Here is a 16,231-nt window from a genome sequence, read left to right on the forward strand (position 1 = left end):
ACCCGTTTGATCCCAGCCAGACAAACAGACGGGTAAAACGTATACAGTAGTCCTTGGAAGAACTTAAAACGACCGGCCTCGGATACATTAAACTCTTGACCAAGTTTACCTTATCCAGCACGGACAGAGAAATAACCCTTCGTGAATGATACGAATTTTAACTTTAACAACAGTACTTGCTATGGACGTACTTAGGTAACACATCATAGCCATCACTAAACCACTATATTTAGCTGAGGAAATCTCTAGCACTCCAGGAGCTAAAAAAAAATATAATAAATCTCGATTTATTCCTTAACAGCTAGTGTCATCATCATCATCATCATCATCATCATCATCGTTGTTTTAACAGTACTCCTGGGAATAAATAAGGTTTCACTTAGGTAGCGTTGATACAATCTGGCTACCGGCAGATGAAAATTTTTACTCACCTAAGGGAAATTTTCAACACTGCGTAGATTACGATAGTAAGCAGCACGTTATTTAATTTTATTGTATTAGTTTTTAAGGAGAGAGAAATGTTAAGTTTAACTGCTGTGACGCAGAGGAAGGACATTGTTCAGTGCTCCCAATGTAACATACACAAATAAACACATAAATATAGTGTATGTGGTCAACTTCCATATATATATATATATATATATATATATATATATATATATATATATATATATATATATATCTATCCCATTCTGTTTATCTGTTTGTACCCTCTAAATAGCCGAAACGGTGCATTACAGCGCAAAATTTTTTGAATCAACATACCGGTACCTAAAATGCGCTAAATTATGGAATGCGTTAAAAAACGGGTGTAATCGTCCTCTGGTTACCAAAAATGTTGTTAATTAAAACACGTCCATAACTTATATTACGACGTAAATTCGGCGGGACATTTCTGTGGAGTTTCATGTCACTGCAGAGAGAGAGAATGAGACTGAGAGAGAGAGAGAGAGAGAGAGAGAGAGAGAGAGAGAGAGAGAGTTTGTCCGCCTGTCTGTCTATCATCTATGGAAATCAAGGGGGATGCATACAGAACTCTTTTAACAGCTCTGACAAGTGTAACTTCTTATGACGAATTTAAACGTTTTAAACGTGTATATTACTTAAGCTGAAGTGGCTCCTCTGATGGCCAAGATTATAATTAATCAGAAATACTCAGGTCAACGTGGTGGAAAGATCGTAGCCAATTACCACTGAATATTTTACTTTTACAGCCATATCATGAGCTACAGCGGGTCGGATGAGTAGACGGATTATTATTTTTTTTTTGTCCGACTCTGGACATCGGCTTCACAGCCCGTTACCAAGGCTCAGTATTCCTCCTACGTCCGTACACCTCCACATGTCACCACTTAGGCGCTAACACCCACCGTCCATAATGAATACATGCTAGGGATGTCTCATACAGGACTGGTGTATTGGTAATAGCGGGGGTATATTTACGACATGTTGACGGGTCATCTAGTAGATCAATAAACTCTGCTTTAATGAAATACAAATCCTAAAATTGTCCCTTGTGCCAGCCAGGATTCGAACCTGGGTCCAATAGGACTGAAGGCCAACTCTTTACCGATTCGGCCACCGCCTCCTACGTACTTATGGGATGGGTGGGCAGGGTTGGTGGGCGGGTGGGTAATGGGAGAATAGATTCATGGTAGGAAGAGGTCCACGGAGAATATAACTCTGGGGAAATAGGCCCAAGGATAAAATGGAGACCCGAGGGTCTTCTCCCACAAAGAGTGACCATCCAGGGTCCCAGGTGATGCACAATTATGGGATATTATATATATATATATATATATATATATATATACCACCATCATCATCAGCCGTTTGAGTATCCACTGCAGGACTGGCTTATCCCGACCGAAGTCGGGACGATACAGCCAATGTATCTCTACCAAGGGGCTTAGGCTGTCTGGTAGAGATTGTATGTAGGGTGAGAAGTGCTTGTAAGTGTAATTGTAGTGGCTTTGGATGTGTGTGTAGTCTGTGAACCAAGTGTAATCGGCCCGCGCAAGCCGACTGGATGCAAGCATACTTTACAGTAAGCGACACTGGTTCAACCACAGCACCCCTTGTGTCTGCCAATGCAGTACGTGGCCAGGTGAACACTCCTAAAGTTTATTACCCTGGCGGGGCGCGAACCCTGGTCCACCCGTGTACGAGATATATATATATATATATATATATATATATATATATATATATATATATATATATATATATATATAAAATCATAGACATTATGAAAATTAGATTGCCAGTATTTATGAAACGAAAAGTATATAACGAACGTATAATTCCAGCTATGACGTACGGTTGTGAGACCTGGAAACTAACAAACTCGATGGAAATTAAACTTGTCCGTTCTCAGGGAGCAATGGAAAGGTCAATGTTGGGAATATCTATAAAGAGACAGGAAAAGATCAACCTGGGTGAGAAAGCAGACTAAAGTCAAAGATATTATAGAAGTCATAAAAGAACAGAAATGGAGGTGGGCAGGCCATGTAGCAAGAATAAGGGATAACCGATGGAGAAAGAGGCTGACTGACTGGGCAACAGAAGATTGTAAGCGCAGCAGAAAAAGGCCAGTGAGGACATGGAGAGATGAGACAGAGAAATCTGCAGGGACAACGTGGCAGAGATTGGCTCAGTCAAGAAATTCGTGGAAAGGGTTGGGGGAGGCTTTTGCTCAGCAGTGTACTTGTAATGGCTGATGACGATCATGATCATGATCATGATATACTATATATATATATATATATATATATATATATATATATATATATATATATATATATATATATATATATATATATATATATATATATATATATACAATCTTTCTGTAGCAGTTAAATCAGAAATAAATCTGCGTTTCTCCGCAGTACGTTATACCACCACTGATGGAAGGCGTCAGGGCCAAGACTTCCCACAAATTTCACAATTTATTGTCTGTGACGGCACTGCTGACGTCACTGACGAAGCCAATGGCCGCTATATTTCTTTTACACCTTCAGTACGATCACGTCGTTTTCCTTCCTACCAATACATCCCCTGTCATCTTTCGTGCCGATGACGTCTTTTTTATTACATTTTCTCTATTACCTGACAATCAGACTCTGCTAAAGGGAGATATACTGGAACAAAGCAAGTAATGGAGTCTCAAACACAGGTCATATAAAAGCTGCCTGCTTCTTAGATAGATACCGGTCTTGCTGTCGCCATAAAATTTTATTCGATCAGAAACACGACTGCCTGTCTTCATTAACACCCACCAATTTCAGTTATGGTTAATACTAATGTTTAACTTACTTTCACATCACCAATAACCAACTGTGCGGCCAGCAGAAAGCTATCATTCTCATCTTGAACCCAATGCGAGTTATATGGGGAACGGGCAGCAGGGGGGAAATGGGGAAAGGGAAAGCATAGGAGGAAGGAGGAAGAAGGGAAGGAAGGCAAGAGAGAGAATAAGGAGAAAGAGAGCGAGGGCAAGAGCAAAAATGAAGAGGAAGGGAGGGAGAGCAAGGGAAAAGGAAAAGGAAGTGAGGAAGGGCAAGAGAAAGAATGAAGTGGAAGAGAGGGAGGGCAAGAGAGAGAAAAAGAGGAGGGAAGCGAGGGTGGTCAAGAGAGAAAAAGAAGAGGAACGAAGGAGGGATAAACAGAAAGAAGAAAGGGAGGGAGGGAGCACGGGGAAGATAAGACTGGAGGAAAGGAGATGAGAGAGAACAAGCACGAAACAGGGTGAGGAAAGCTAAGATTTCAGATGCATCAGAGAAGGAGGAGGAAGGAAGAAGCAGGAAGAAGGAGGTGGAAGCAAAGAAGGGAGGAGAGGAACCCGGAATAAGAGAAAAGAGTGATGTAGTGCAAGAATGTGAAAATTATACGACAATGAAGAGAAGAGGGATGGATGGAGGAGGAGGGAAGAGAAGGATGGATGTAAACAAGGGAGAACAGAGAGGAGCGGAGGAGAGAAGGGAGGGGAAGCAGAAATACGATAAGGAAACCTGATATCAGAAGGGCATTAGAATACCTGGGCGTGGTTGGTGGGGAAAGGGTAAAGAGCAAGGGAGAAGAAGGTAGGAAAGAAAGACAAGACACAAGGAGGAAAGGGAGAAAGACAAGGAAACTGCAAAGGGAAAGGAGATTGTGGAGGAGAGAAGTAAGACAATTATGAGAGAGAGAGAGAGAGAGAGAGAGAGAGAGAGAGAGAGAGAGACGGAAAAGAAGGAGAGAAAGAAGGGAAAAATTATACATAGGGAGGGTAAAATGAAGGAAAGGGAAGAAAGCTATGGAAATATGAAATAAAGGTGAGGGTGACAAAAATTATACAAGAAAGCTGTTAGAGAGCGCATACTTCCGTCAACACTACAAAAAATTTACTATTTACTGCTGCAAATCCACTTTTCTACCAGACGAATACTTTTCCAGCCTCACGTAATCAACTGACTGTACGGGCTTGGTTTGTTACACAGTACCAGAAAGAGCATACCTCCCCCAACCCTAATAACATTAAAGATTTATTCCTGCTTCTGAATGCTGATCCACCTCAAAACCTATTGAACTCTTCCGTGACCCAGTGTCCACTTACACACCAGATTTCATTATAATCCGATAACTTTTTTAGGTATTCTGTTCACAAGCAGACACGGCTGAATACATGAACTTCGTTCAAATTCGTTGGGGGAAGTAACAAAACAAGGAAGAGTGACTGGCGGAACCGAAAACAAAGAAGGAAGACAGAAGAGAATATGATGGATAACAAATCAAGAGACATGGAAAAAGGATACCAGAGGGGGAGGGGGAACATACGAAAGAAAAAAGGGAAAGATGGGAATTATAAGAGAAACAAGGGCGCGACATGGAACACAAAGAGCAGGGAGGGAAATGAAGAGTTGCGGAAACATGGAAATAAAAGACAGGGGGGAGAAGGAAAGGAAAAGAGGAAAGGAGGAAAAAGGGGATAACGTCAAGTTTCGGTTGATTATCAGGTACATTTTTTTCCTCATGTCTAAGCATACCAAAGCGAATGTGTGGTAGTGGTAGGAAAGGGGGGGCTGGGGGTGGAGCTTGTCTTGGGCTGTTCCGTTGCAAATGTTTATTATAAAAACTACTAAGTATTGAGTGGCATGAGGATTTTCCATCTTCCTCAGTCTGTCATGCCGCACACTCCTCCATGATCGTGTTACTATCGAGAACTTTCAGTCAGGTTTGGTTTGATTACATATGGTTAAGTAGCGTTTTTTTCAGACTCAGGCCTGCTTTGCTTACGTGGACTTGAGTTGATAATTGAAGTATGCAGTCGCAGAATACTTGTTCCTCCTTATAAAAAAAAAAAAAAAAAAAAAAAAAAAAAAAAAAAAAAAAAAAAAAGGTTTGGATATGAAAGATCCGGGCAGCTTAATGTTTCAATCAGGCTGCCGTATATCATACCTTTGTGTTATGAAACCTCTCTCTCTCTCCTTCCTGCGTACCTTCCACATTGTGGTTGTCTTTTTTTTTTCCTTTGCATCCCCTTTCATCTAGTCCTTTATTGCGTTGTTAATCTCTTTGTTAGCCATTTTTCCTCCCTCAATTTTCTTGGAGAGAGAGAGAGAGAGAGAGAGAGAGAGAGAGAGAGAAGGGGGGGGAGGGAGAGAAAGAGGGAGAGCCGTCTAGTTGGTCTCTTAGTAACGGTGGTAAACAAGTCGGAGGTGTACCATGATTATGTATCTCTCCCCTCTCCTCTCCTCTCTCTCTCTCTCTCTCTCTCTCTCTCTGAATGCCTGTATAAGTGTCGCCTATTTACGCTCCTCAGTAATGTGTGTGTGTGTGTGTGTGTGTAAAATTATTAATTTTGCTGAGAGCTAGTTCTCTGGGCCATAAATTTGACAGCACACACAATGCATATACCATATATATATATATATATATATATATATATATATATATATACATATATACGACTATACACACACGAGTATATTATATAAAACTACTGCCCTGTCCCAAAATTAGTACATTTCACTTATGTTTTCTCCTTTTTCATCCATGATGAAAAAATAAATCAAATGTATCCGGGTGAGCTGGGTCACACACACTACACTGATGAACGCAAATAACTGAAGAAATTTATGAAAAAGTTGAACACTCACGGCTTACATACACACAGGCCCACACACACAACGAATTCTCTCTCTCTCTCTCTCTCTCTCTCTGACGTTACTGTTTTTCCACCACATCATCCTCTTTAAAAGTTGCTTCATTCATTGCGTTTATGGGGCATATTTCGTTATCTCTATTTCTTGCAGCTGTCTTAACTCTTTACATCACCACCATTCAATAACTTCATCATCGCTACCATAATTCCTTCACTACGATGACGTTTTATCCTTGCTAACGCCTTTTTTTATTTTTAACTAAGAATTTACATATGGAACATATTATAACAAAAGGTCTCCATTAACTCTGTCCATCTACTGTGATGTCTCCAACGTTGACTAATATCGTCCAGCGGTAGCAAAAGTAGAACAGAAAATACGTCCTCAGGCTGAAGGGATTGACCACTGCCTTCAATGTTTCAACCCATTACTGTAGTTGTGGCGATAGTTGATGTTTCTTAAAGCAGCAGCAGCAGCAGCAGGTAATGCCTGTGGTGATGCTCATAAATGTGGTAACGATGGTAATGGTTTCTCTCTCTCTCTCTCTCTCTCTGTCTACACCGCATCATGTGAAAGATGGAGTACTTAGTAACGATCCCTCTTCCCACGACATATCCTCCTTTCCGCACAGGCCTTTATCATGTTCCCCTACAATAATCAATAATGTCATCTCATATTCTCATACCAACCTTTCAGACATCACTAAAATCGCTACCAGAGTTATGATGATCACTACACTCATCACATATTACTACTACTATTACTACTACTACTACTATTACTGCTCCTACTACTACTACTACTACTATTACAACTACTAATACGCTCACGACTACATTACTGCCACTACTTTAAGACGCAAACCCTACAACAACAACTACAACCACAATTAACACAAGTCTTACCACCACTCTCACCGCTACATTTATTTACTGGCAGCAACCACTACCACGACCATTAGTACTGCCATCCCCCACTACCACTACAATTATTACACTGCTACTGCTGTTACCCTTAGTGGCACAATATTTCACTGTCCACCACCACTACACTACCACCAGCGTCCTGACCACAATAGCAATAAGGAATTAATTACACCATCATCAGTCACATGTCACTATGCTCGCTCAATACCTTTATCACCAGCACCACGTTGAATATTTTCTCTCTCTCTCTCTCTCTCTCTCTCACAAACTCAATGCACTCGATTCTTCGGACCGATTCTCTGTCTGTCTGTCTCTGTCTGTCTGACTGTCTGTCTGTCTGTCTGTCTGTCTGTCTCTCTCTCTCTCTCTCTCTCTCTCTCTCTCTCTCTCTCTCTCTCTCATACACACAAACATAATACACTCGCTTCTCCCATTTCTCTCTCTCTCTCTCTCTCTCTCTCACACACACACACACACACACACACACACACACACACACACACACACACTGCGCGCGGGCGCGCAGTTTTAGCATTAAAGAATACAGGGTGAGCTTATAGAAGCAAAACAGTTGGGGAGAGGGATCAACAGAAAAAAATACATGATCTATAACGCTATTTTGCACGATGCCTTTACATAGTTTCTTAACTTAGTGGAATTTCGTTTTAAGTACGTCGAGAAAATGTGCAAGAATATTTGGTGGAAAGTGGAAGTAATGGTGGAGCTCCGTCAGACCTCAAACATGTTACAGTCGAACGCTGGGTTTTTTTCTTCGATGAGCCTTTAAGATCCTGTTTTGCGTAGAAAATGTGGTGTGGAGCAGCTTAGCATACACAGTACAGTAAAAAGCTTATCCACGAAACAGTGCTCAGCTGATTGTGTGTGGATGCTCAGTGCGTGTTGGGATGTGTGAGGTGTTGGAATGAATGAAATAAAAGAGAAAGAGGAACTAGCGTGAGGGTGGTGCTGGGGTTAGAGTGGAATTAGGCAAGGCAATTTTTGTCTGAAATTATTTTATATCCTACTCTATTTTTATCAGATAATTCCCTAAAAAAAAAAAATGAGTTAAAGTACTAAATTTGTCAATAGTTTTCTCACTTCACCTCAAACTGAACTTGAGTCCTAATAGTATAAATTAGTTTTTGCCAGTCCATAGCTTCATAAACTTAAATAACAGAACCAAGCATTATCTTAAAAACATATTTTGTACATCTAATGGCAAACATAAAAGTGATGATCTTATTGAACTAAAGTTTTATAATAGTCATTAAAAATCTTAATGCATATCTTTCACAGCGTCAAAATATAACTACCGGTATATATTTTTTTTTTTCGTTTTACCTTAGCTCAAAAAATCAAAATTTCCATAAAAGTCTTACAACACACTTTTTTTTTTTTTTTTTGTACGTGGCGATGCATTCCAAATATTTATGAGGTCGTAACTTCCGGGAAAAACAAGGAATTGCTGCTAAAAATCACGATAAAAGTGATGGTATGAGTTTAGTGCAATATGATACATGAGGGGTGGGGCAGGTGAGGAGCGAGGCAGATTGAGAGGTGAGGCAGGTGAGGGGTGAGGGAGTGAGATAGGTGAGGGAGTGAGGCAGGTGAGAGGGAAGGCAGGTGAGGGTGGAAGGCAGATGAGGGGGGAGGCATGTGAGGATTGAGGCAACTGAAGGGTGAGGCATGTGAGAGATTGCGAATGGTGAGGGGGTGAGGCAGATGAGAGGCTGAGAAAGGTGAGGGGATGAGGCAGGTGAGGGGATGAGACAGGTGAGGGGATGAGAAAGGTGAGGGAGTGAGGCAGGTGAGAGGATGAGGCAGGTGAGGGGGTGAGGCATGAGAGAAGGGAGGCAGGTGAGGGTGGAAGGCAGGTGAGGAGGGAGGCAGGTGAGGGTGAAGGCAGGTGAGGGGGGAAGGCATGTGAGGAGGGGAGTCAACTGAAGGGTGAGGCAGGTGAGGGACTGAGAAAGGTGAGGGGGTTAGGCAGATGAGGGGCTGAGAAAGGTTAGGGGGTGAAGTAGGTAAGGCGTGAGGCAGGTGAGGGGGTGTGATAGGTGAGGAGTAAGGCAGGTGAGGCACCGGTGTCGCAGTTTGAGGAGTGAACGGTTGTTCGAAAATAAAAATGAGAAGGGAACTGGGAGCATTATTCCCTTCAAAACTATGGTGTATCCTTCAGTTTGTAACAATTTTTCCACCCAAAGATTTGATAAACTTAAAGTTGCGCTCCAGTCGGATTGAGCCGGTGAATGTTTATATCCAAGGGATGGTTGGGGTTGATTGCTCATGTAATGCCACTCAGGGATGAGTGAGGCTGGTCACTCTCATCTTAAATGTCGGGACCAACTGCCTAGCCCCGGGCTTCTACGCTCCTCATGGGGCAATGTAGGACTGGCTGATGGATGGATGTATGGATGGATCTCTAGCAGTCAAAGGGATAAAGAAAGTTATGTCTATGAATTTAATATATCGAAAAGTGTCTCCTTAGCTGAATGCAATCTCCTGGTTGCGGCAAAAAAGAAAAAAAAAATCGAAGTGAAAGGGTTAAGTGGTGGTGACGGTGACAGTAATGGCTGGAGTCAGTACGGTAAATTATGGATTTTTACACTTGCTTAGATTTAGCTGTCCATCCACCCACATTGTTATTGCTGTGACCCCACGTTCATTTGAAACATGAACCCAGTAGAATGCACACTAAAGTTGCCCTTCTGCAGTTCACCATCCTCCCATCGAAGGAGAGGGAGGAAGCTGAAGGACAATTGTTTAACAGGCCAGTGAAACCGCTTGGTTACATCAGTACCACCGCGTGAAAGTGTCCCTCTCTAGCACCATTACCCGCGTAGACTGACTAGCACGCCAGCTGATGTATGGATGCAGGGCTTCATGGTGTGAACGGCTGGAGTGAGTTGTTTGCACGAAGAGACGTGGTAATGCGCAACAACAATTTACATCAACTCTTACAAATGTATTGTTTTTTTTTTTTGTTATCCTTAAGGTCAGAGCAGATAACACACCGAAGCTGAGCTACTCATAAGGGAGCGGAGGCGTCATCTAGCCACTTGGTCAGACCAACACTTAAAAATTTCATCCTCCTAAAATGAGGCACACCGCCAGATTGTGCAGGTCATATTGTGCCCTTAGGCGCGTCCACACGTCCTCTCAAACATATGTAGGCAACACGGCAGGCAACATGTTCGGGAACATGTTTCCAGCAGTGTTTGCACAGATGTATGCAAACATGTTTCAATGCAGCTTCGAACAGTGGCAGCAGAGGCAATGGGATAAGTGTGTCCATACCAGGCAGCTGAGACTTCCTCATGATGCTGCCAACATGATCTGGACGCTGCTGTTCCCAACATGTTTGCAGCGTGTTCATGTTGCTTACATGTTGCCAGCACTTGTTCGAGCACACGTGTGGACGCACACTTAGACAGACACTGAAACTGTGTCTCAGTACGAACCATTAGGCTGCATTCGCAACAGAACAGTCCAGTCGAATCACTAGAATAACTTACTTCGGCCAGATTGAATTAATCCTCTTCTAACAAAGAGTCAAGATGAGTCAAGTTTATCAGTATCTCACCAAACTTCAAGCACTCACCTCTAGGTAATTATTACGAACAAGCGAGCACAGCAAGCTAAGTGAAGTTTACTCTACGTTCAGCTGAGATATTGGCGGCCCAACACGACACGGGCCTACCGCGATGACTTTCAGAGGCTAATAACTTTTCTGTTATGTGAGATAGAGATGAGTTTTTTTTTTTTTTTTTTTTTTCAGCAGGTAGCAGATACAATCAGTAAATTTTGGTTTTAGCTATAAATTTACTCACGAGACCAAAGAAACGCCTTGGAATCCCAGTTTTCCAAGGGAAAGTATTGAGGGTTTCAACTGACATGCTGCACTATGAAATCGAATTTTAAAAATTTTCTGTTGTAACACGCTCACAAGGCACACTTTACCGGTTTGATTGCAATGTATGTTTGTACTGCATAATCCTACATAAGTAAATATGACGCTAGTTGTGACTGAGAAAGTATGGAAATTCTAACGATCTTCGATGTCTGTGATCACTTGGATCACAAACAGCAGGGCGCTCACCAACACGATGCTCCCAGCCCAAGACTGACGACAAAATGAACCCGGGTGAATGATGGCATACAGTTCACAGTAGAAGAAGAGAGAAAAAAAATAATTTTCTTAGATTCATATAATGGTGAACAAACATGGGTGCCAAATACTCTATGTACCATAAACCAACCAACAAAGATGACTATCCACTGTCCTTCTGCACACAACGAAAGGACCAAGTCTGGAGTTGTTATAGGATTTTTCCTAAGGGCATACAGAATTTACAGTGTTGAGTTCATAGAAGACGGGATTAGATACATAACAGAATAGGAAGTTATGCTATCCGGTAGGCATGTTGTTAAAACTAAAATGGAAGGCAAATGATATGAGTAAAATGAAAAAAAAGACAATGCTAATGTTCAATCAAATGATAACAATACAAGATATGTTTGTCCCTAACTCAGCCAAAGCTTCAGGTATCAAGTGCTTAAATAAAGCAGGCCTTAGCATCGCGGCATCCTCAGGACGTAAAATGGGAGAAATTGTCTAAAGAAAAGTGAAAGGAAGTAGAAATGAGAACAGTATAGTATACTTGTACAGCATACCATGCAGTGGATGCTCGAAAACCTACACAGGAGAAAAAGAACGAGGAATGGACACAAGGATAGCGGAACACAAGCAGATTTACTGTACGGTGTCACAGAGTATCCAATTCCCTTGTGTTGCACATAGATCAGCACGATCATTTGCCTAAGTGGGAAGAAGCTTCAGTCACTAAGAAAGATCTCGATGAACAAATAAAAAAAATATTAGAAACAATTTACATTTGTGTAAAATAAGTAACCAACCATGGGGGGGGGGGGAGATTTTTCACCCAATGTATGTATAGAGCAAGGATAGCACTAATGTCGCAATCAGGGGCCGAGTAGGGCAACGGAATTTTCCTAGAGGCAGGCTACGACAAGAGAAGAGGGAAAACTTTCCAGAAGAATAAATGTCTCGGCTCTATCACATCTAGTTCAACATCTCTGAAGATGGGTTATGTGAAGCATAAACCTTAGAGAGAAAAAAAAATCAAGCTCTGAGTTGTGTTTCTCTTCCACCCAACATTTCCACTTGTCACAGTGGATCACCTATAAATGTATGTATTTGTAAGCTGCGGTAGGTGTTGGAGAATACTGTAGGAATTCTTTCCCCATGATAGTAAAAACACAATCCACACAACTTGAAAGAATATAAAACTATGAAACTTCTCAGCACATAATTTTGATACCGGTAAGGTGACAGCATCAGAAATCACACACCTCCATAGTAGGGCTTCGTTCAGATATTTTATTCTCCTTTCGTCATTCAGTTTTATTCAGTCCCATATGGATTAATCCCTTCAATACAATGGTTCTCCTAAAATGATTATTAGTGACATTTTTCTTCAAAATTTTGATACCTTTATGTGAGTTTTGCTCTAATTATGAAGGATGAATCGTAATGAACGGGTTAATGAAGACTATATCTAACCCCTTCAGTGGGCAAAGTCTCTCCTCAACAGAAAAAATATCCTGTAAATAACGATAATTATACGAAAATATTGCACCAGACTGAAGGACTTCAAATTATCTGGCGGTAATCCTAGCCCCATCCTCCTTCCGCTGCCACATCGATCCTTATGCCAGAATCATATACGAGTAAGTTTCAATCAGTGCGCTGCCACGACCACTGCATTGACCTGCTACACGCAACGATCACCCTCCCCCTCAAGAGCCGCCTCCACCCGGCCACTGTTTCCTCCTCCTACCTGCCCCCCTCCAACACCTCCCCTCCTCTTCTCTCTCGCTTGCACCCAAGCCCCCCCTGCCCTCCAACCACCTCCCTCTGCACCCCTCCTCCCTCTCCCATCTGCCTCCCTTCATTGCGCCCCCTCCCATACTTGTCTTCTGTCTCAGCTACCCCCTCCATCTCGTCTCTACCTTGATCACCTCCTCCAATCAGCGCCATAGAGTAGGCGCTGCCTCCACTCCGCCCTCTCCCTCGGTTCCCTCTCCATCCCCTCCCCCCTTCCCACTGTTACCCCTCCACTTAGCCCCCTCCCACTGTGGTCACTCTGCCAAGCCTCCACTACCACAAACCCCTATTATTATCCTGTCCCTCCACCAATATACCTCCTGTATTCTCTACCCATCCCCAGTAGATGACTCCCAGCCTCAGATCCTGTGGAAGAGATAAACAGAATAAAATAGGTAAAATAAAACGAAGGCTACATTCACTCTGATCCACCTTTGGCCAGGCATCCTCTGCCCCAACAACACACACCTTATCCCCCCCACCTGTGTAAACAATTTTATTCCTCACCACACACACCTTATTCCCCCCCAACTGTGTAAACAATTTTATTCCTCACCACACACACCTTCACAGATGAAGATATGAACAAACTGAACTATTGTTTATGCATCTCTCTCTCTCTCTCTCTTGAACTATTGTTTATGCATCTCTCTCTCTCTCTCTCTCTCTCTCTCTCTCTCTCTCTCTCTCTCTCTCTCTCTCTCTCTCTCTCTCAGCCAGCTGTTTCACTTGCTCCTTGTCCCCATCCTCCTCCCTCCTCTAAGCCTCTCCTTGTGCGTCCCTCTCTACCGCCCCCTCAAGATCCTGTACCTGCCACTCTAATCCTGCTCCTCGCTTCACACACACACACACACACACACACACACACACACACACACACACACACACACCTTATGCTTGCGAGCCTGCCTGTCTTCTGCCTATGCCTATCTCTGTCTGGCTGTTTTTTATTTTTCTATCTGTCTTTTGCTTAAGTACTTGTTTGTTTTTCTGTCTTCTGTCTCTCTGCCTGCTTGCTTCTTTTTGTGTCTTTCCTGGTACCTACCTTCATTTTTGCACTGCCTTCCCTGCTTGTCTCTTAGCCAAGCCTGTACCTGCCTGCTTACCTGCATGTGCCCTCCCTCTCTGTCTGTCTCTGCCCCTGCCTGAGCCCCACTTTCCCTCCGTACCTTCGTCTTACTGTGTACCTGTGGTTTAGTTGATCGCTATGCTACCTACCTGAGCACACCTTCCCTGCCAGCCTTTTGTCTGCCTTGTCCCTGCCTGCCTTCGTGCCTGTTTGTCCCTCTGCCTTCTACCAAACCACCTGTACTCGTATCTCTGCCTGTCTTCCGTTTTACCTGTCCACCTGCTGTTGTATATCTGACCCTGAAGGCACCTCTTAGAAGGTGGGGTCGCAGCGTCCACCCTCCACCTCACATCTCCTCGCCTAGGGGAGTCACTTCATGGGTTATATATATCTAACTAGGACTTCGTCACTTGGCACTGTCTCTAGCACTCAACTCCGCACTCAGCACCTTATTCCTTTCAGCACATCATTCACCCGCCCCCCCCCCCAACATTCTCTCTCTCTCTCCTGCATTCTGTACCAGTTTATCATCCTCCCGTACTTTAATCTCGTAAGCAATACAAATTTTGGATCATCCTGGCTCACCTAATACCTCACCTCCACCCTACTTTCCTTAACACTCTCGCACAGTCCTCGGTAGTATAGTGGTTAGTATCCCCGCCTGTCACGCGGGAGACCGGGGTTCGATTCCCCGCCGGGGAGGACTAATTTTTAGCAGGGCGGCACGTCCGCCCTGCGCACACGGCCTGTCTTCCCCCTTCATGTCAAAGCTCACCCCCACCGACCGGGCTGATGTATAGCCCGGCCTCCACTATAGGTGGAGGAAATCTTGAAACGAAACGAAACGACGAACACTCGCACATTTAGTAGGCGTTCGCACCCCATTCACCGCTTCACGCACTCTCTTTCTGCAATCAGCAGTAGTTTATCGTTCACATACTTTAGGATTCATTTCAAATTCCATTTTTCTTCCTGTACTCGTCGCCTCACACTGAACCCACATATACACACTGCAGCCTTACCCACCATCATCTTGCATTTTCAGCAGTACAGATTTACCACCGCCAAGCATTTCGTCATACACTTCAAACTCCATCACTCACCATGCACCCACGACCGTCACACATTCTCACAACTCCTTCAGTCTATTGCTGACCCCTCCATGCGCTCCTGTGATTCACTATGCATCCCATCATATACCATGCACTCTACCAATACCCAGGATCAAGTTTTCATCCAAGTCTGCCTGTACACTAAAACAAACACACAAACACACACACACACACACACACACACACACACACACACACACACACACACACACACACACACACACGAGAGAGAGAGAGAGAGAGAGAGAGAAGGGGGGGTAGGGGGTAAAACGAATAAAACAGGAGGAGAGGGCTGAGATAAACAAGGACAATGGAGAGAAAAAAGAAGGAAAGAGGAGGAGAGGAAATAGCAGAGGAGGAGGAGGAGGAGGAGGAACAATGCACGAAGGGACAGAAAGAGGAGGCGTTAGAGAAAGACGTATATACAAATGAGTGATGAGATTACCAACGAGAAAGGAAAATCGAAGGTAAAATGTGGATAATGAGAATATAATAAAGAGGTAGGTGCAGTCGACGCACATACCACGAATTTATTCTTTTCTTTTACCCATCCTCCATTTTACTTTAATTTTTTATTTCTCTTTTCCCTCTTCACAATCCCATCTCCCCCACCCCACCCTTCCTCCCTGCATTATTCTCTTCCTTATCTCTCTCTCCCTCTTCCATAATCCCCTCTTTTTCTTCCTCCTTTCCTTCCTCCAGCATCCATTCTCCTTCCTCTTTTTCTTCATTAATCAGTCTTTTTCCGCCCTCCCTCCCTCCATCATTCTCCACCTTCCCTCCCTCTCATCTTCCATTATTTTCTGCCTTTTCTTCATCCCTTCCTTCTTCCTCCCCTTTATTTCATGTTTCCTCTTCCATATCCTCCCTTCCTCTCACTCTCCTCACGTCCACATTATCTTCATTATCTTCTTCCCTCTCTCCCTCCCTCAATTTCTCTCTCCCATTCCGCCCTCCATAATTCTTTGCTTCTCCTTCCTCGTTTACTTTTCATCTTGTTTCTCCCGCATTCCGTCACTTTCCTTCCTCCCTCCCCCATCATCCACTTTCTCTCCTCCCTCCCTCCCTCC

General features: G+C 43.3%; 1 non-coding gene across 1 annotated transcript; it reads left to right on the plus strand.

Moving 5' to 3' along the window:
* The first annotated feature begins 14,679 nt into the window (after positions 1-14,679).
* TRNAD-GUC (transfer RNA aspartic acid (anticodon GUC)) lies at positions 14,680-14,751 on the plus strand. The gene has a single exon. It is a non-coding gene; the product is annotated as a tRNA-Asp (tRNA).
* The last annotated feature ends 1,480 nt before the right edge of the window (positions 14,752-16,231 follow it).

Source organism: Coenobita brevimanus, chromosome 80 (genome assembly GCF_032717465.1).
Source record: "Coenobita brevimanus isolate Jiangsu-jjx chromosome 80, ASM3271746v2, whole genome shotgun sequence".
NCBI lineage: Eukaryota > Metazoa > Arthropoda > Malacostraca > Decapoda > Coenobitidae > Coenobita > Coenobita brevimanus.